Source organism: Balaenoptera musculus, chromosome 2, assembly GCF_009873245.2.
Source record: "Balaenoptera musculus isolate JJ_BM4_2016_0621 chromosome 2, mBalMus1.pri.v3, whole genome shotgun sequence".
NCBI lineage: Eukaryota > Metazoa > Chordata > Mammalia > Artiodactyla > Balaenopteridae > Balaenoptera > Balaenoptera musculus.
The window spans coordinates 162980513-162999560 of NC_045786.1; the positions used below are offsets into that span (position 1 = coordinate 162980513).

A 19048-nucleotide genomic window follows, 5' to 3' on the forward strand; every position below is an offset into this window, starting at 1 on the left:
GCAGGGCACAGATGCCTTTCTTTTTTTTTTTTTTAATTTATTTTTGGCGTGTTAGGTCTTCGTTTCTGTGCGAGGGCTTTCTCTAGTTGTGGCAAGCGGAGCCACTCTTCATCGCGGTGCATGGGCCTCTCACTATCGCGGCCTCTCTTGTTGCGGAGCACAGGCTCCAGATGCGCAGGCTCAGTAGTTGTGGCTCATGGGCCCAGTTGCTCCGCGGCATGTGGGATCCTCCTAGACCAGGGCTCGAACCCGTTTCCCCTGCATTAGCAGGCAGATTCTCAACCACTGCGCCACCAGGGAAGCCCCAGATGCCTATTTTTAATGCTGTATTTAAGAATACAATATATATTCTTCTGTGACTTCTTTTATTCAACATTATGTTTTTGGGATTCCTTTGTGTTGATGCAAGTAGCTGCAGTTCACTTTTCACTGCTGTGTAATCATCCAGTATGTGATTATCCCACATTGCATGCATCTCTTCTGCTCTTTAGAGTACATACCTATGAGAGGAATTGCTAGGTTCAAGTGTGCTCACAACTTCAACTCTACTGGATATTGCTAATGATCTTCCCAAAGTGATTATAACAATCTACACTTCCACTAACAATCGATGATAGTATTTTGGTTGATCTCATTTTTGTCAGCTTTAATTTTTGTCATTCCAATAGGTATGGTCTGTGTCTCATTACAGTTATAATTTGCATTTATTTGATAACTATTGAAGTGAAGAATCTTCTCATCTTTACAAACCGTCTGTTTTTTACCTCTGCTGTGAAATGCCCATTTATGTCTTTTCCCCTATTTTCTAACGAGCTGTTGGTATTTGGCAGTTGATTCATAAGAACTCTTTATATCGTCTGGATTATAATCCTATGTTAGTTTTTATATGTTCACATATCTCTCAGATATCTCCTTGCAGTTTGGGATTGCCTTTGCATTTTATTTATGGTGACTTTTCAACAGAAGCTCTTAATTTTCATGTCAAATTTACCTTGTCAAAGAAAACTTTCCCAACCTGAGGTCACAAAAATAATTTTTTTTTATTCTCTTCTAAAAATCTTTTATCTTGTCCTTTATATTTAGTATTTAATCTTTCATGTTTAAGCCTTTATTCTACCTGGATTCGATTTTTGTGACTGTTATAGGATAATAGACTTCCATTTTTACTTTTCCCCTCACTTATCTGCAGTGTCCTCTGTCACAAATCAAGTTCCATATATGAGTGGTTTTTTTCCCCTCTGAACTCTCAAATTTTCTGTGTTGAACTCCAGTTTTTCCCTTAATCCATTGCAGATCAGTATTTTTGTAGATATAACAAAAATTAATTACTAAAAAAATTTAAAACATGCATAAAATAAAGGCCTCAATTATTTATTATTAGATTCAGTGGGCATAAACTTGCTCTGTAAAATTGCTATGAAAGTTTCTAAATGCTTACTGTTCACTTCTGTACTGATCGTGGGCCCATGACAAGGAATTCAAAGATGGTAACCAGTGTACAGATAACATTTGAGTCATGCTAATCTGTACTGCTCTACTGATATGTTTGTTTATTCCTGCTGTACTATCACTCAGTCTTTTTTTATTGTGGTAAAATATACATAATGTAAAATTTACCATCTTAACCATGTTTGGGAATACACTTCAGTAGCATTACATGCATTCACATTGTTATATAACCATCACCACCATCCATCTCCAGAACTTTTTCAGCATCCCAAATGGAAACTCAGTCCCTATTAAATGATAACCCCTCATTCCACCCTCCCTCTAGCCCCAACCACCATTCTACTTTTGTCTTTATGAATTTGAGTATTCCAGGTACTTCATATAAGTGGAATCACAAAGTATTTGTCCTTTTGTGTCTGGCTTATTGAACTTAGCATAATGTCTTCAAGGTTCACTCATATTGCAGCGTATATCAGAATTTCATTCCTTTTTAAAGCTAGATAGTATTCCATTATATGAGTATACCACATATTTTTTATCCATTCATCCTTGATAGATATTTGGATTGCTTCCACCTTTTGGCTGTTGTGAATAATGCTGCTGTAAACCTAGGTACACAAATATCTGTTTGAGTCCCCGCTTTTCATTCTTTTTGGGTATGTATTCAGAAGTGGAACTGTAGTTCAATGTTTAATTTTTTGAGAAACTATTATACTGTTTTCACAGAGGTTACACCATTTTATATTCCCACCAGCAATGAACATAGTGTTCCAGTTTCTCCACATCCTTGTCAACATTTGTTATTTTCTGGTGGTTTTTTTTTTCCTTTTTTTTTTTTTTAAATAACAGCCGTCCTTATGGGTACGAAGTGTTGTCTCATTGTGGTTTTATTTGCATTTCTGTAATGATCAGTGATGTTGAGTATCTTTTTATGTACTTGTTGGCCATTTGTATGTCTTTGAAGAAGCGTCTATTCAAGTCATTTGCCCATTTGTTAACTGGATTTTTTGGTATTGTTGTTGCTGGGTCGTAGGAGTTCTTTCAATCTTAATTACCATGGTGGTATAATACGTTTTGATATCTGGTAAAGGAAATGCCCCCCACACACACACACTCTTGTTGGTTGTTCTTTACATATGACTTGGCATTTCTTGGCTCTTCGCTCTTCCAAATAATCAGCTTGTTGAGTTCCTTTTAAAAATCTTGTTAGGATTTTGATCGGGATTGCCTAGAATATATACATCAATTTGGAGAGAAATGATATATTCACAATATCGTCTTCCTGTCATGAACATTTGTTTATGTCTTTTTTTTAAAACTTGCAGTAAAGTTTTTCTCTAGAAAGGGCTTTCACATGTTTTGTTAGATTTACTCCTGGATATCTGATATTTATTCATGCTATTATAGGTGGTATCTTTTAAAATTGTATTTTTTAGCAGTTACCGGTGAATAGAGATACAATTTACTTTTCGCATTGATTTTGTATCTAGAAACCTTCCTGAACTCTCTTACTAATTTTAATAATTTATTTGTAAATAATGTTGGGGTTTCCATGCTGACAATCACAAGACTTGCAAGTTTTTTCCCTTCCTTTCCAATCCTTACACATTTCCATTTGCTTTGTTTTTCTTGTTTTACTACACAGGCTGGTATAATGTGGTATTAATGGGACTTCTTAGGCCTTGTTTCAGCTCTTAAAGGGAATGTTTTCAACATTTCACCATTAAGTATGATGTAAGTTTTTTGTCCATTTTTTTTCTTGCTAGATGTTCTTTATTAAGTTCTAGGTCAAACTGAGTTTTTAAATTTTTAATAGGATGTTAAATGCTATTAATTTTTTTCTGATTTTATTGAGGTGGTAAATTTTTTGCCTTTAATCTGGTAATATGAATTCTATTAACCACTTTTCTAATATTAAACCAACCTTTCATTCCTGGCATAATCCCAACTTGGTTATGACGTACTAACTTTTTTGATACATTGCTGGATTTAGTTTGCTAATATTCTGTTTGGGATTTTTGCATCTATATTCATGAGTTAGATTAGCCTGTCACTTTCCTATCCTGTTTTGTTCTTGTCTTCTTTTGGTCCTGAGAGTTTCTTGGATCCAGATAAACTTCGTTTCCTGCCTAAATAAGAATAGTAGATCGGTGGTTTTTGCTGACTTGGTAACACACCAACAGCATATGAGAATTTGTGTTTTGATGGAGCATGATTTTGAATTATATTCAGACCATGTGCTGAACAGTCAACTCCTGAGTTGGCTTGATGAGGGCTCAACAAACTTTTATGCAAAGGATGATGGTAAATATTTTAGGCTTTGTGCAACACTTACATCTCTGTATTAGTCATGGTTCTCCAGAGAAACAGAACCAACAAGATATGCATAGATATATAGATATATGGAATTGACTCATGGGACTATGGAGGCTGAGAAGTACCACAATCTGCTGTCTGTAAGCTGGAGACCCAGGAAAGCCAGTGGTGTGGTTCCAGCCCAAGTCAGATGGTGTAAGTCCTTGCCAGAGGACAGGGGAAGACCAATGTCCCAGCTCAAATAGTTAGGGAGAGCGAAGTCTCCCTTCCTCTGCCTTTTTGCTCTATTCAGGCCCTCAGTGGATTGGGTGATACCCATTCACTTTGGGGAGGGCAATCTGCTTTACTCAGTCTACTGATACTAATCTCATCTGAAAACACCCTCACAGACACACCCAGAAATAATGCGTAACCCAATATCTGGGTACCCTGTGACCCAGTCAAGTTGACGCATAAAATTAACTACCACTCTGTTATTATTTCTCCTCCCCCTCTCCTGCTTTTTAACAACGTTAAAAAATATAAAAACCATTCTTAGCTCACAGGCTATGCCAAAAAATTTGCCAACTCTTGGTTTAGACTGTCTCAATATCTACATCACAATTAAGTTTTGTTGTTTTCTACAATATAGTGATGCTTGTGTGGTTTCCTAAAGTAAATAAGCTATGCAAATCAGGAGTCCGATAGACAGCCACTACCCACAGTACTAATGTACACCCATCCGGCGCATGATCCACGCTGCCAGACCTACATCCACCAGACTTAGTATCTTTTGAAATTAGTACCAACCTGGACACACCAAGTAAATGCCCCTAACTTGTAAGCATTGTGATTCTAATAGCTACAGAGTTAGTCTCTGGCTCTCTCTTGCTGCCTTCTTCTGGCTGGCCCATTGCTGAGGCTCAGAGGAGAGTCCTGGTGGAGTTCATATGGCTCATAATACCTTCAGGTCTGGTTGCTGGTCTGTAGACTTGTCAAAACCTGCTCCAATAGAAAATACAATCAGGGATCTTAACACTGGTTGTGATGGCCAAGTTTATTATTTCTCGTAAGGTCCTAAGACTTTTTGAAGAATTATCACATAGTGAACGTTTCCTATATGCCAAGCATTGCTAAATATGTGTTATTTCATTTCATCCTTATAACAGCCACATGAGTTCCATATCCCTTGACTGTTGAGCATTCCCTTTGTACAGGTGGTGAAATTGAGACCTAGAGAGGTTAAATACCCTGCCCAATGTCCTAGAGAGGTTAAATACCCTGTACAGGTAGTAGGTAGTGGAGTTAGAGCCCAGAGTTAGTCCATATATATATCTGACTCTAAAACCCATGTTCTTAACTGCTACTTAAGGTTCTCAGTCTTTCATACTGAGTCTAATTCAGTGGGAATCTATGGAGGCAGACATGTGCATGCACTCCAGGATTCTGATGCAGGTGTCCCGGAGATCTACACTTTGAGAACACTGCCTCCCATAAATAGAACTGAACTCCTTCCAGCAGAAGGATCTAACTATTCAACACCAGAAGCTTCATTCTTGGGTGGAACAAAATGCTGGGCCTACCCACATTCTTTGGGTAAAAGAGATTAGAAGAAGTGATAAAATGTAAAGGAATCTTATCTCTTCTTGTCCCTCAACTAAGCCCCAGAGAAGTGCTGCTCCATCAAGTTTACCTGAAGAGGTGTAACAGTCACCTTTGCTAACAAGCAGCCCTGAGCAAGTATCAACCGGTTATGTGATAACACTCAACAACTAAGGGAAGCCTGGCTCTTCTGAGGAACGATTGCACATCTTCATTGAAAATGTGTACTGAGCTGCCCAGCAAATCCCCCTTTCCTTTCTTTACTAAGTCAGACCTGGGGGGCTTCCCTGGTGGCGTAGTGGTTGGGAGTCTGCCTGCCAATGCGGGGGACACAGGTTCGAGCCCTGGTCTGGGAAGTTCCCACATGCCGCGGAGCGACTGGGCCCGTGAGCCACAATTACTGAGCCTGCGCGTCTGGAGCCTGTGCTCCGCAACGAGAGGCCGCGATAGTGAGAGGCCCGTGCACTGCGATGAAGAGTGGCCCCCGCTTGCCACAACTGGAGAAAGCCCTCACACAGAAACGAAGACCCAACACAGCCATATTTTAAAATAAATTAATTAATTAATTAAAAAAAAAAAGTCAGACCTGGTACTCAGCCTGTCAGATCTGGAACTGTTCATGACTTACTAGGCAGAGACAAAAGGAAAAAGGCTTAGTTATCATCTAAACACAATGAATTTGCAATGAAACAAAGCAGCCTGGGCTACAACCATTCCTGGGCATGCTCTGGCTTTCTAGCAGCAAATCTTTGTTTGGCAAGGAATGGGATGGAAACTTCTCCCCACCTTGTGGCTAGTGTTTTCTTGAACTTCTATATCTCTTTGGCTCCTGGGTGGGGTTGGACACCATCCACAGAGCAGAGGTTGGGGGTACACATGGCTATGAGGGCCAGCCACTAGTTAGTGCCCAGCGAAGAAGAAATATAGTGGGGGAAAGAGCAAAACTATGCAAGGAATTTTGCTGGGTGTTTGACTGATATGATTTAATCTTCCAACAACCCAGAGAGGTGTTGGGATTATATCAATATCTTCATTTGACAAATGAGAAAACAAAAGCACAAAACTCAAAGTAACTTGCCCAACACCACTCAGATAACAAGAAGTAGAAACAGGAATCAAACCCATAGTCCTGTCCTTTCCACCTAGCCACGTGCCACTGTAAGGCACCACTGCCCTCTGTGTTTATCCCTCAAAATAGATCCCCTACTTCCAATCTAAACAGGTTCCACTCACAGGCCTTGGCGAAAGGCCACTCACCCTTGGGTCCAAGAATAACGTTAATACAATGAACCATTTTTTAAAAATGAGATTACATATGTAAAGCACTTAGCCCAGTGCCTGGTACTTTTTAAAGTACTCAGCAGACCTCCGGGCATTGTCAGGCCTGAGTCAAGTGTGTTCCAGGCTGCAGGAGGTTCCCTTGACCATTTGGTAACGAACACTTCTCAAGTAACTACAATGGATGGTCAAAATAGGAAGAAAAAATAGCCTTGGACTTAAGAACTTTGTAATCTAACTGGGGTATTGAAAGAACTGAATATTTAGGAAAAAAATCAGAACGTATTAATAGTTTACATATCATACAGGGTTCTCATTTCTAGTTGGGATCTTACTCACTACTGGATGTGTAGCCTTGGAGAAAATGATTTCACATCCTTTTGGACCTCAGAGTCCTCTTTGGAAAAATGGAGACACTACCAATCTCAAAGGATTTTACTGTTAGGGGCACATATATGGTCAATACTTAATAAACAGTACACAGGGTCTGGAGATAAAGGAGGAAATAGAATTAGGTGGACTTCCTTCAAGATCTGACTTTGGAATTGAGCTCTGAATGAGGTGAAGGCCCTGAAACTATAGAGAGGAAGTAATGTTCCAGGTGCTCTTTATCCTAATGTTATAGAAAATCCAACTGAAACTGGTTTAAACACAAGTGGAATTGATTGACTCATAGAACTAAGAAATTCAGAGATATGGCAAGTTTGAGATGCTCTAGGTGTTGATAATGCCATCATGGTTGCAGCTATAGTTCTTGGCAGTGCTTTTGTTGGTACTCTTCATGTGCAGTTTACCTAGAGTCTGACTTTACTTATGATAGTCAAGTGACTGGAGAAACAGTCCAAGCCTCGCATCTATAGCCCCTGAGGACCTTCTGTCCCCCATTCTCAGGAAGAATCCCAAGAGCCATTCTGATTGGACCAATCTAGACCACATGAACCAACCCCTGCACACAGGAGGTTGGGATTATGTGATTGACTCAGCTTAGGTCACATGTTCCATCCCCAGAGCCTTGGAGTAGGGACCAGTTCCTTGGAAGTACATGGCTCCTCAAATGGAAATGGGGCACTGTTGAGAGATGGGATTTGGCAGGGAGAGAGACACAATGCCCTCAACAGGGAAATTGCTTTTATAAAGTAAAAAAGATGGAGGGAGCTGTGGATAGAGTGAACCCACAGACTTGTTGGGGAGAGCAGAACATTCTCCAGAGGGAGATGTGAGAAATGGAACATTTGAGAGGGAAGTGGGGGCCCTGCAGGAGGCCATGCCAACCTCTGGGACCTGGGACCTTGTGTGAGCCTGGGAGTTTCACTGTAGCGTATACCAGCACCACCAGCAAATTCAGGAAACAAGCCTGTTTCCTTCTATTATAAAGGCTAATCCTTTACTCATTAAACAGAGTATTCGCTCCACCTGAAAACGTTCAGTGTTGGGACTAGAAGAGAGGGAGCCCACTACGTGCTGACTTTGGGTAGAGGAGTTTCCTGTGTTTTCTCCTATAATAATGCTCCCAACCTCCCTCTGGGACAGGAGGCTTTACGGCATTCGCAGACGGGAGAGGGAAGGGAAGTGACCTGTCCCGAGTCACTCAGCTAAGAGATGGCAGTGGGGAACCTGGAGTCCCCAAGGCTGCTTGACTCCCAAGCCCACAGCAGGGCACCAGGCTGGGATTTTCTCCAGTTCCTGAGAATTCTGCTGTCCTGTATCACAGCAGCGTCTGGGCGGATGACCCTTTTGCATGGTGACACCTGCTTCAGAGCACAAGCTTGTCCTCGGCTACATTGGTTGTGCCCGAGGACACTACTGAATGTGGGAGTCTGGAGGGGGGGGGCTACTCATGAACAGGGCCTCTGTACCTTCCCCATCGGACCGAGGACGGGAAGTCAGGCCCAGGAGAACCGGGGGCAGAGGGGGTGCTGAGCGTCCTTCCCGGACGGAAGTCAACACTGTCCTCCTGCTTTATGTATAGTGTCTGCTCGAACATCACAGATTTTCCTAGATGAGCAAACCAAGGAACGGCCGTGACAGCTGAGGTCACAGCAAGTGGCTTGTGCCTGCGGGTGTGTCTTCTCATCCCCATTTTACAGATGAGTACATTAACCTCTTGGAGGTTGCCCACCGATCTCACATGGCTGGCAGGTGACTGAGTTGGAATTTGAACTCTGTTCAAGTTCTGTCTGACTCCAGAGACTGGATTAAGTGCTCTGCTGTGAAGGGTGACCTTGAACTTAGGGAAAACCTTCAGTGAAGCTGTTTGGCCTTGTAGATCCCTCCCCAAAGAGAATGTCATGTGCTCCCAGGAGAGCGTCTGATCCACTTTGTTGGAATAAACACAGATCCTTTCTTGGCTCACCTGTGTACACTGATGTCACCATCCCTCTCCCCTACTCCCCACTTCTTCCCCCCTCCCCCCAATACCTGAACAAGCCCCAGAGGAGTCACTTCCTGTGTGGGCTCCCTCCGCCCCAGGAATTTTCTATCTGCAGCAAGTAGAGCGCAGACTTCCCGGAGCCTCGGGACATATCACCCCCAAGATGATGCTGATGCTGATAGTAAGCCTTTTATTTTTTAAGGCCAACTACAACAAAAACACGGAAACTGGGAGTGAGCAAGGTCCACGTGAGCAATCACAAGGTATAACAACAGCTGCGGGAGAAGGTGACTGCAGGGAAGTGGATTGCCCCCCTTTTCCTTATGTTCTGTTTTTAGCCTGTGTTTTTCAGAGCAAGTAGGTGCCATGGTGATAGGTGCCATAGAAATAGATGGAGCACACCGCCCCGCGTGGGGCTGCCAAGCCCGCCGTTCCCATGGAAATGCACCGAGCGCTGGGAAGAGCCCAGGATTCTGCTGTGTTCTGGCTGCAGTGCAGGCAGGCCCCTGAAGGGCCCGGCTCCAGTCAGCCACGTGACACTACTCTAGGATGGCCCCTTGAGGCTTCCAAATTTCTCACCAAGTTTGTCCAAGGTCCCGGATAGCACACCCTCCCTCCGAGGGCACCCATGGGAGCTTCTCTCTGAGTCATACCAGAGACTGTCTTATGGAGCTTTGGCTTTGCCCATCCGGGCCAATAGTGGCCTCTAACACTGCCAGCGTTCCTGTCCCCACTGTTGGGAACACCCTGTCCCCATCCTGACTAGATGTGGAACTGTCACTGTTTTTATGCAATGGTAATAAAGAGTTTTTACCACTGGGATTGAGTCCCAGACATTTGGTAACCAGGAATACTCATAAAATGAAATCTCAGAGGATCTCAACCTGAAAGCAGAGCAGGGAAGGGCATAATCAATCACGTCTGAGGTTGTGCTTTCAGTTTGTGAACCCTCGGACAGTGCAGACTCAGGCCCAGTCTCACAACTGTTTCCGGATGCAGCTTTAATGCACTGAAAGACCCTTTGAAACAACTGCTCGAGCTGTCCCATAGCATTTATATAACCATCTCAGCATCGCTGTCTGTAGATGTATGTAAATGATCCTGTTGGAGCTTAGCTTGTTTTTATTTGGATTTAGACCAATTACACGTCTTCTGAAATATAACCCATGTGTACACACGCCCTTTAAACCTAACTGTCTTATATTAGGCCTGGCATAAGAGGGTTAAGTTTAAAGGACATATGTTATAATATCTGTTCCATCATATTTACTTCTGCAATGGGGCTCTATTACATATACTTGTTTCCATACATTTATACTATCAGATGGCATACATCCTTCAGGGCAGCGCAAGTACAATTCTGGACTAAAGTATAGTTCTGAGACCAGTAATTCTAAGCATTGACCAATTGAAGTTAATTTTACTCTCAATTAAAGAAACACATACACACATACCCTTAAAGGAATTTTTTTTTAAAAAATTAATAATCCATACCACCATCAACTCATGAATTATTGCCCAGGTAGTTACAGATTGTGAAAATCATAGCATTGGAAGGTGCTAAAGTAATGTCTATCCTGGCATATCTGGCATTTGACATGAAGACACTGAGCCCCAAAGAGTCGAGGTGCTTTGCTGTTTAGCTCAGCATATCTTCTGTGTATGCAGGCGGTGTGTCAGGTCATTACCACACGGCCAGCCCTTTCCCAGCAGTGGAAATGCATGGAGTCTCCCACCCCTCCAACTAGCAAGTGGTGCTCACAGTGACCTTGAAGTAGGCCTGTAGGTCACGCCATTGGTGGAGCTGCGCAGTAGAAGGGTAACCAGACATTAAAGCAACTTCCTGGTTTGTCCCTAGGACTCATCCGTGAAACCATGTCTCTCCACATTTACTGTTCGTAGCATCATACACGTAACCTGCATCTGGGTTCTGTATATCATGTTCTGTGGTTACAGGAATTTGGTGTGACCGAGCGTTGCAGGGCCTCTGAATTAAATAAGCAAACACGTGTGCTCTAGTTTTACAGGCGAAGCAAACTATGAAACAGAAGGGTTTGCCTTTCTTGCCCATAGCGCTCTCATACCTTGGAGTTTTGCCACTTGGTTGGATTGCTTTATTTGGCCTAGTAACTAAAAGCAGATTTGCTTTGAAGAGCAAAGCTCTCAAATCTTCTATAACTCTCTAAGAATGGACATTCACAGTCATGTTTGGCAGACAGAGTTTTCCCAGATTTTCACAGAGTCATAAAGTTAATGTTTGGCCATGTGAAGCATAAACAAAGAAACCTTCCTTTCCTAGATAAGCTCCTTTCCATGGAGTTGGAACAGGAAGCCTGAGTTAGAGAATAGTTGATATTTAATTCAAGAGACACACAAACCCTTGTGTCACTTTTCCCAACAATTTGAAAGTAAACATTTAATGTGAATGCACCTTAACAATCACAGTTTCCTTTTTTAATTTTAATTTAAAATTTTTATTGTGGGAAAATATGTACAACACAAAATTTACCATCTTAACCAGTTTTAAGTGTACGGTTCAGTGGCATTGAATACACACACATTGTTGTGCAACCATCACCCCCATCCACCTCCAGATCTTTTTCTTCATCCTTATCTTAAAATCTGTCCCCATTAAGCACTAACTCCCCATTCCCCCACTGCCCCCAGCCCTTGGCAACCATTGTTCTATTAATATTTTCTGTCTCTATGAGTTTGGCTATTCTAGTATCTCATATAAATAGAATCAGATGGTATTTGTCCTTTTGTGGCTGACTTATTTCACTTAGCATAATGTCCTCAAAGTTCATCCATGTTGTCACATGTGACAGAATTTCCTTCCTTTTAAAGGCTAAATAATATTCCATTGTTTGTATAGACCACATTTTGTTTATCTACCATTTAACTTTTCTGTAGTTTATTTCTTATCATTTTAAAATTTTGAAACAATCACAAAGTGACAGAAAAATTGCAAGGGCGGTACCAAAAAAAAAAGACCTCTTTTTTTCTTGAACTCTTTGAGAATAAGATGCCCTGATCCTCATCATTTTGCCGTACTTTCCTGTGTTTTTCTATAAACAGAGACACTTTCCTACCTCACCACAATGCAACCACCAATACCGGGAAGCTGACACAGATTCATAGCCTCCATGGAATCCCCAGACTCTGTCCAGGGTTTGCCAATCATCGCAATAGTGTCCTTTATCACAGAAGGACCAGCTCAGAATCACTCTCGCATGCACGGATGTCTGTTTGTCTCCTGCAGGCTAGAAGAGCTCCTCAGTCTCTCCTGGACTTTTATGACCTTGACACTTTTGAAGATCACAGACTTGTAGAATGTCTGCCTAAGGTTTCCTCATGGTCAGATTCAGGTGATGCATCTCTGGCAGAAACATCACAGCAGTGACACTGTGTTCTTCTTGTACCCCGCCAAGGGGTTCACCATTGTGATTTGTTTCTATACTAATGATGTGCACTTTGAGCCCATGATTAAGGTGGTGTCTACCAGGTTTCACCACTATAAAGTTAGTCTTTTCCTCCTTTGTGATTAATAGGTATTTTACGGGGAGGTACTTTATTATTTATTTATTTATTTATTTATTTATTTATTTATTTATTTAGGCTGCACTGGGTCTTAGTTGCGGCACACGGGATCTTCATTGCAGCATGCAGGATCTTTTAGTTGCGGCATGTAGACTCTTAGTTGCGGCATGCATGAGGGATCTAGTTCCCTGGCCAGGGATCGAACCTGGGCCTCCTGCATTGGGAGCAAGGAGTCTTACCCACTGGACCACCAGGGAAGTCCCTGGGGAGGTACTTTGAAACTAGGTAAATATCCCATGCCTCATCAACTTTAATTGTTTTTTATATCCGTATAGACTTATGGATTCCTGTATTAGTGAGTTATACTCCATTCCCATCATTATTTAAAGCGCACTTTGGCCCCAGTTTGACCAGTGAGAGCCCCTTCAATCTGTGTCCTTTCTGTATGGGCCCATCATTCTTTGAGAACATCCATGTGCTTTCTGGCATGACAAGATGTTCAAGGCTTATCTTCTGTTCTTGCCCCAGTTCTGGAAATCAACCTCTTCTCCAAGGAGTCTTAATTCATTTTAATGGAAAATGGTATTTAGAATCCAAGATCTGGGCAGTAGATGTGCTCATTCCTATTGAGATGTTGCTGCTCCCAGGCAGGGCTAAGGAATATATGTTTCTCTGCAAACACACATGTACACAGATACACTCCTTACCCTCTGATACCATTTGCCAGGCTGCCACTCCCCAACATTCTGAAGAATCCCCCCTTACCCTGATCAGGCTGTGACACCACAGGCCAGGCCACCCTCTGCGGGGATGTCCTCCTCATTACTTGGCTCTGACCCCCACCTTGGGCCTTCATGGCTTCCTGCCCTCCACCCGCGCCATGGACTCCTACCTCTCCGCTCCACCTAATGACTTTAGGACCAAATTGTTTAGGAAGAGGAAGTGGAAGGGACCACCACTGACTTTGGTTGAAAGTAGTTGTATTGCTAACAATCCTTTGCATATTGGGAACACTTGTATCTGACCTATTAAATAGACAATTCTAATCATGACTGCCAGCATTTCCCCGATCTTTTGTCTCTGTTATTGTAATGAAAAATCTTTTATGAAATATTTATCCAGCCAGGATGCCTTCTTCCTTACAGCAACATCTACTTTGCAAATTAGCAGTTGTATTTAGGCTGCCACCAGCAACTTTCTTGGCAAACATTGAGCAACTCCCACCGCAAAAATTAATGAGTGAAGGCAAGGTCTGTACACCTACTTAATTCCATGCTTCCATTTTCAAGTTATAGGACTCTGGGGAGGTGATCCAGGGGACAGTACAGAAACCAGAAATGGAGTTTTGTAACACTGTGAACTGCCTCGTAGTGAATAATGAGATCTTCCTGGCTGGACTGTGTACATCAAGGAAATGGGCTGAGTCTTCTACTACTTTTTGTGCCCCTCAAGGTCGGGTCCTAAGTACGATTTGTGTACGTACATATATGATGCTCCCCGGTCTTGCTGGCTGACAGAGCTGTGACGGCTTCCTCATGGAAGTGAGGGAGAAAAAGCATGAGTTACAAGATCCGACGGATGCCCTTTGGGCTTTATCCTCCTTGACCTCCGTGATCACAAATTGCTCTGTAAGACACTTGCTTCTTTGGCTGCTGAGCCACATCTCCTGCCTCCCTGGCTGCCTCGTCTTGGCTGCCTTTGTACTGATACATCCTATTTGCTCTGCCCATCCCCCCCCCCTCCCCGACAGAGGACATTTATTGGGTGCCTTCCATGTGCCAGGCACTGTTACAGGTGCTGGAGATACTGCAAGGAATAAAACAGACCAAAAGTCCTGTCCTGGCAGAACTGAAGGGAAACAGAAAACCTTCTCCCTTGTGTGTGTATGATCCCATGGTCCCACTTCACAGGAGCAACTTCCGCTGAGCGCTGGCTGGTCCAGCAGGGCACACGAAGGGTTAAGGCAGCCTCTCTCCTGCCAGGTTCTTTTTTGGGAGGGAGGCTTTCTAGACGCTCATCTCTCTGGCCTGGCCTCCTATCTCATCTGCCAGCTTCCTACTTTGCCCTGCCCTGCAGTCCGTCTGCTACCTGTAGCCAGAGCCATCTTCATAAAGGGCACATCTTACCAAGTCACTCTATTGCTGAAAACCTTCGTGATTTCCCATTGCTCTGGGGACAAATCCAAATTCCTTCGCGAGCTGGCCTCCGCTTACCCTCCCAGCCCCTGCTCCGGACACCTCCTCCCGTGCAGTGTATACTCCAACAGCACTGGAAGCTGGTTCCCTGCACGTGCTGGCCTGCCTTCGCTCGTGCTGTGCCCTGGCCTAGAGCACCCTTCCGCCCCACCCTTCTGCTACTCTGACCCCTACTCTTCCTTCTAGACTCAGCCCCCTTTTCTCCTCCACCTGCAGTCCATGTGGCCCAGGAGCGCTCAGCACATGCAGTTATAGTTACCTATTTATTTCTCTGTCTCTCCCTGGGAGACGACACAATGGTAATTATGTGTTTAATGTCTGTCTCTGGGGGATGGTAAACCCTCTGTGTGCGTGGGCTGTGTCTGTCTCATTCCCACTGTATCTGCAGCACGCTGAGCTGGGCGAGGAGGAATAAACATACACAATGCTTGCACCTTGCTACCTCTGGGCCCGGTCAGGAATTGTTCTAAGAAGCTCACAAGCGTCGCTAGAATCCTCACCGCAACTCAGTGAGGAGCAAACGGTTATTAGCCCCTGTTTACAGGTGAGAAAATAGGCACAGAGCAGTTAATGATTCCCTCTTAAGTGTAGAGGCAGGCTTAGAATCCAGACAGTTTGCCCCAAAGCTGTGCTCTGGACCACAGTGCCTGTTGCATGGATGGGTGGTGGATGGTGCCTGGACCCTGGGCATCGAGCAGGCACTTGGTGAATGACAGCTGTTGTTATTATCACTGTGGTGTTCACTCTCCCAGGCATCCATGCCTTTCAAATGGGAATAAGATCTGTTTCACTCACCTCCGTATATTCAGCATACCCCACATGGTTGGGGCTAAATAAATACTTCCTGAATGAGTGAAAACCAAGTGACCCAGATCCTCAGAAGTATACGCAATAACTTATTTTATCATAATGACCTGATTCTACCTTCCTAATATACGTTTAAATTAAATTCCATTTTTTTATTAGGTAATACTTACACGTTGTGCTTTTCAAAGTTGCAGAGAGTCCCTCTTCCACCAGGGCCACCCCGTGGCACAACTCCAGAGGGTGCCATTCACATAAAATAGTGTCGCAGCCCCTGCTCCTGCTCAAGCCCCCACCTGCTCAGGTTCCCTTTCTACAGCCATCACTGATACCAAGCTCTTCTCCATCCTTCCAGAGCAGGTCTCTGTGCATTTGAACTGATCAGTTTTGTGTGTGTGTTATTCAACACAGAATTCTTCACCTTGCCTTGTTCATTTTACATCTTTGGGAGATTTTTCATTTGAGGCGTATAGAGTAGGCTTATTCTTTTAATGGTTACATATTATCTACGTATGGTTTAGATGGGTGGTATGGATGTACCATAGTTTAGCTACTCCTCTACTTAACCAGTCCTCCATGTATCTAAGCAGCCTCTATTAGGTTGTTTCTAAATTGTTTCTATTATAAACAGTGCTGCCTCTGTGCTGGCATTATCTCATCCACTTTTGAACACATCTGGAGGTTATATTCCCAAAATTGGATTGCTTGGGTAAAGCAGAGGAATGACTTTCTAATGGTAGAATTTCAGTCATCTGTGACAGGCACAGATAAGATATTTTTACACTGAGGCTTTGGGTGTGTCAGATCCTGCTAAGGAATTGATTGTCCGTGGGTCCTCCTCTCTGGCATATTCGATGCTGGGGAATGATATTTGTGGGTTTGATAGTTTGTTATTCTCTAAAGAGAAAAGAGAGACCTCACAGCAGAAAGGTGGCTTCTTGGAGTCTGACCAAGTCTTACTGACTGGATCCCATCTTACCTTACTTCTAGAGTAAGACCTCGCAGGACAACGCAACACCTGGGCCACTCAGCAGTGAGTTCACGGAGGTCCTGAGAAGCCTGAGTTCAGGGATCAGTCCACAAAGAAATATATTTGAACTCTGGCCCCAGAATCACCTTGTGGGGAAAGGGACAAGGTCTCTGCTGTTCCTGAGGATGTGATTCCTATTAGCACCACAGGATAGATGATGGATGGGTGGGTGGATGGATGGAAGGTTGGATGGATACATAGATACATAGAAAATATCCATAGATAAAAAGGTATTGATCAAGCAAGCATGAACTTAGACTTGCTTTTGAATTTGCTACTTTTGAATTTGTTCTGCTACTTCCTATTTATGGAACTTCTTTGACTTCCCTGAGCCCCAGTTTCCTTGTCTATAGTGGGGATGTCTTCTTTGTGGGGCAGTGGTGAGGAGCCAACGGTTGTAAACCAATGAGGGTGAAGGGCCTAGCACAGTGCCTGGCCCACAGTGGTCTCCCCTATGTGGCTGTAGTTGCTATCATTTATTTTATGACTGACTTGCTCTGGTTGGTATATTGAGAGCATTTCTTTGGCAGGAGCCAATGAACATGTACTTCATGCTCTGTTTGGCCCCTGCCTTCAAGGGAACGACCCTGCTGAGTGGGGTTCTCGACCTTCTTTCCCTCCCAGCGTGCACAGCCAGTGACATTCAAGTGCCTGGCACGCTCCCCGCATGCGTTGCACAGGGCAGGATTTCTAGCTACACTCATCTATCTCCAGGCTAGGGAAGTAACATTATTATAGGAATTACCTAGATCCACTTACATTTATATTAAAACAATAAATAAATAAAGGAAAGAAAAGACAATTACCCTCAGATTTGGGTCTTCTGGCTACAATTTATTTGCAAAACAGCATCCAGCTTGCATCTGCTGCCTTATAGAGCAATAATGGGGAGCGAGGGCCCACAGATACCTGTGGGGTGTCTCATTTCATTGGGTTTGGAGTAAACTCCATTCTCTCCTCCAGATGTGAAGTGAGGTCAGTTATCACACGGGTCTGGCCACTGACCCACATGGTTATGGAATGGTTCTCTCTTCAAACTTAGCTGAATGCCTGGCTGAGGTGCTAAGCCCTCCACAAACCTCAAGGGAACCACAGACATCCAGGACCTTAGCTGGTACCTTGGATGCTTGGCTAAAAGGTCAGGCCTGCCAGGCCCAGCGGGGGCTTGCTCAGTCCAGCAGGCAAGCACAGGCTTGTCCTGCCAAAGCAGCTGCTTTAAGCCTCAGTATCTTCAACTGGGGTGTGGAATCCAATCTCACCTGACCCTCCTGGCACCCCTACCCCAGCCCATGGGGACCGACTGTCCTCTCCTCTGTGCCTCCACGGCCCTTTGTTCCTGCAGCTATGAAAGCACCTACAGTCAGTTTCAAATACACCTCTACCCCTTCCAGGACAGTATCGTTTATATTTTTTGTGTTAGAGATTTTATACCATCTCAAATTCTTCATGAAAATAGCCATGCGGTTTACATGATCTTCTGTCTGGGAGATGAGAGTTGAAAACACACATTGGTGATTTGGAATTCCATTGGGCTCTTCTCTGTAGATAGAAAGAAAATCTGTGGAAAATCAGGCTTGTCCAGAACCTTCACTATGGACACTGCCCTTGAATCCTGCTTTCATCCAGCCTGCAGTCAGTCATTCAACAAACACGTATGAACTCCCACTTTTGTGTCAGGCACTATGCTAGGCACGTGGTATATTTAGATGAGGAAGACATGGGCTGTGCCTTGGAGGCCAACACAACGTGGCTATCTAGCCCTAGATTTTGCTGACATATTGATGCCTCTCTTTCTAGAGTACAAGAAGTCAATTTATAGGATTACTTTTTGAGCATATTCTCCTAGAGCTTTGAGACTATCTCTATATTTTAAAATTTACAGTTTTTATTCATTCACCAAAAATCTGTGTAAGACACTGTGCCTATAGTAGTGGTGAGAGGAGGGGATATAAAGAAGAAAACATAAAATCTCTACCTTCTAGGTCCTAAATCTAAATAACAGAAGTCATATGTAGACAGAAAATCTAGCCTATTAATTCCTTTGTGAGTTCACGTGGTATGCATTCATTTCTTCACTTACTCATAAGTAGGTTTGGTGTGTGCTATGTGCTTAGACTGTGATAAGTGCTCTAGGGGCTGAGGAAGAGCCCTAAGTTATGGACTTACCCTCTAGGCACTCGGGGTCTCCCTGGGAGAGAGAAAGGGGGTTCAGGGTCAAGTAGAACATCAGGCTGACTGTAACTCCAGGCCAAAATCAGTGGCTCAAAGAATGCTTTGGCGGCAAGGCAGCTCAGCGCCAGCCAGCACGAGCCTGTTGGGTACACCTTGGAGGTAGAAGATTCTGAACCAGTTCTGAGGAATGGAAAGGCCTTCTGGGAGGGAGGCAGGGAGGACATTCCAGGCCAGAGAAAGAGCATAAGCAAAGCTCTTGAAGTGTCAAGAATTTCTCATTAGAAACTGAGACATGAAGGGGATAGGGCTGGG

General features: G+C 43.6%; 1 protein-coding gene and 1 non-coding gene across 2 annotated transcripts in view; one reads left to right on the forward strand and one right to left on the reverse strand.

Annotated features, from left to right (window-relative positions):
- The window catches only part of DGLUCY (D-glutamate cyclase), an 80956-nt gene that overhangs the window by 11150 nt on the left and 50758 nt on the right, over positions 1-19048 (forward strand). Inside the window, 1 exon segment of the mRNA XM_036841277.1 lies at positions 16525-16670. The gene's annotated coding sequence lies outside the window, so the exon portion shown is untranslated.
- On the reverse strand, positions 12720-12792 carry TRNAW-CCA. Its single transcript has one exon. It is a non-coding gene; the product is annotated as a tRNA-Trp (tRNA).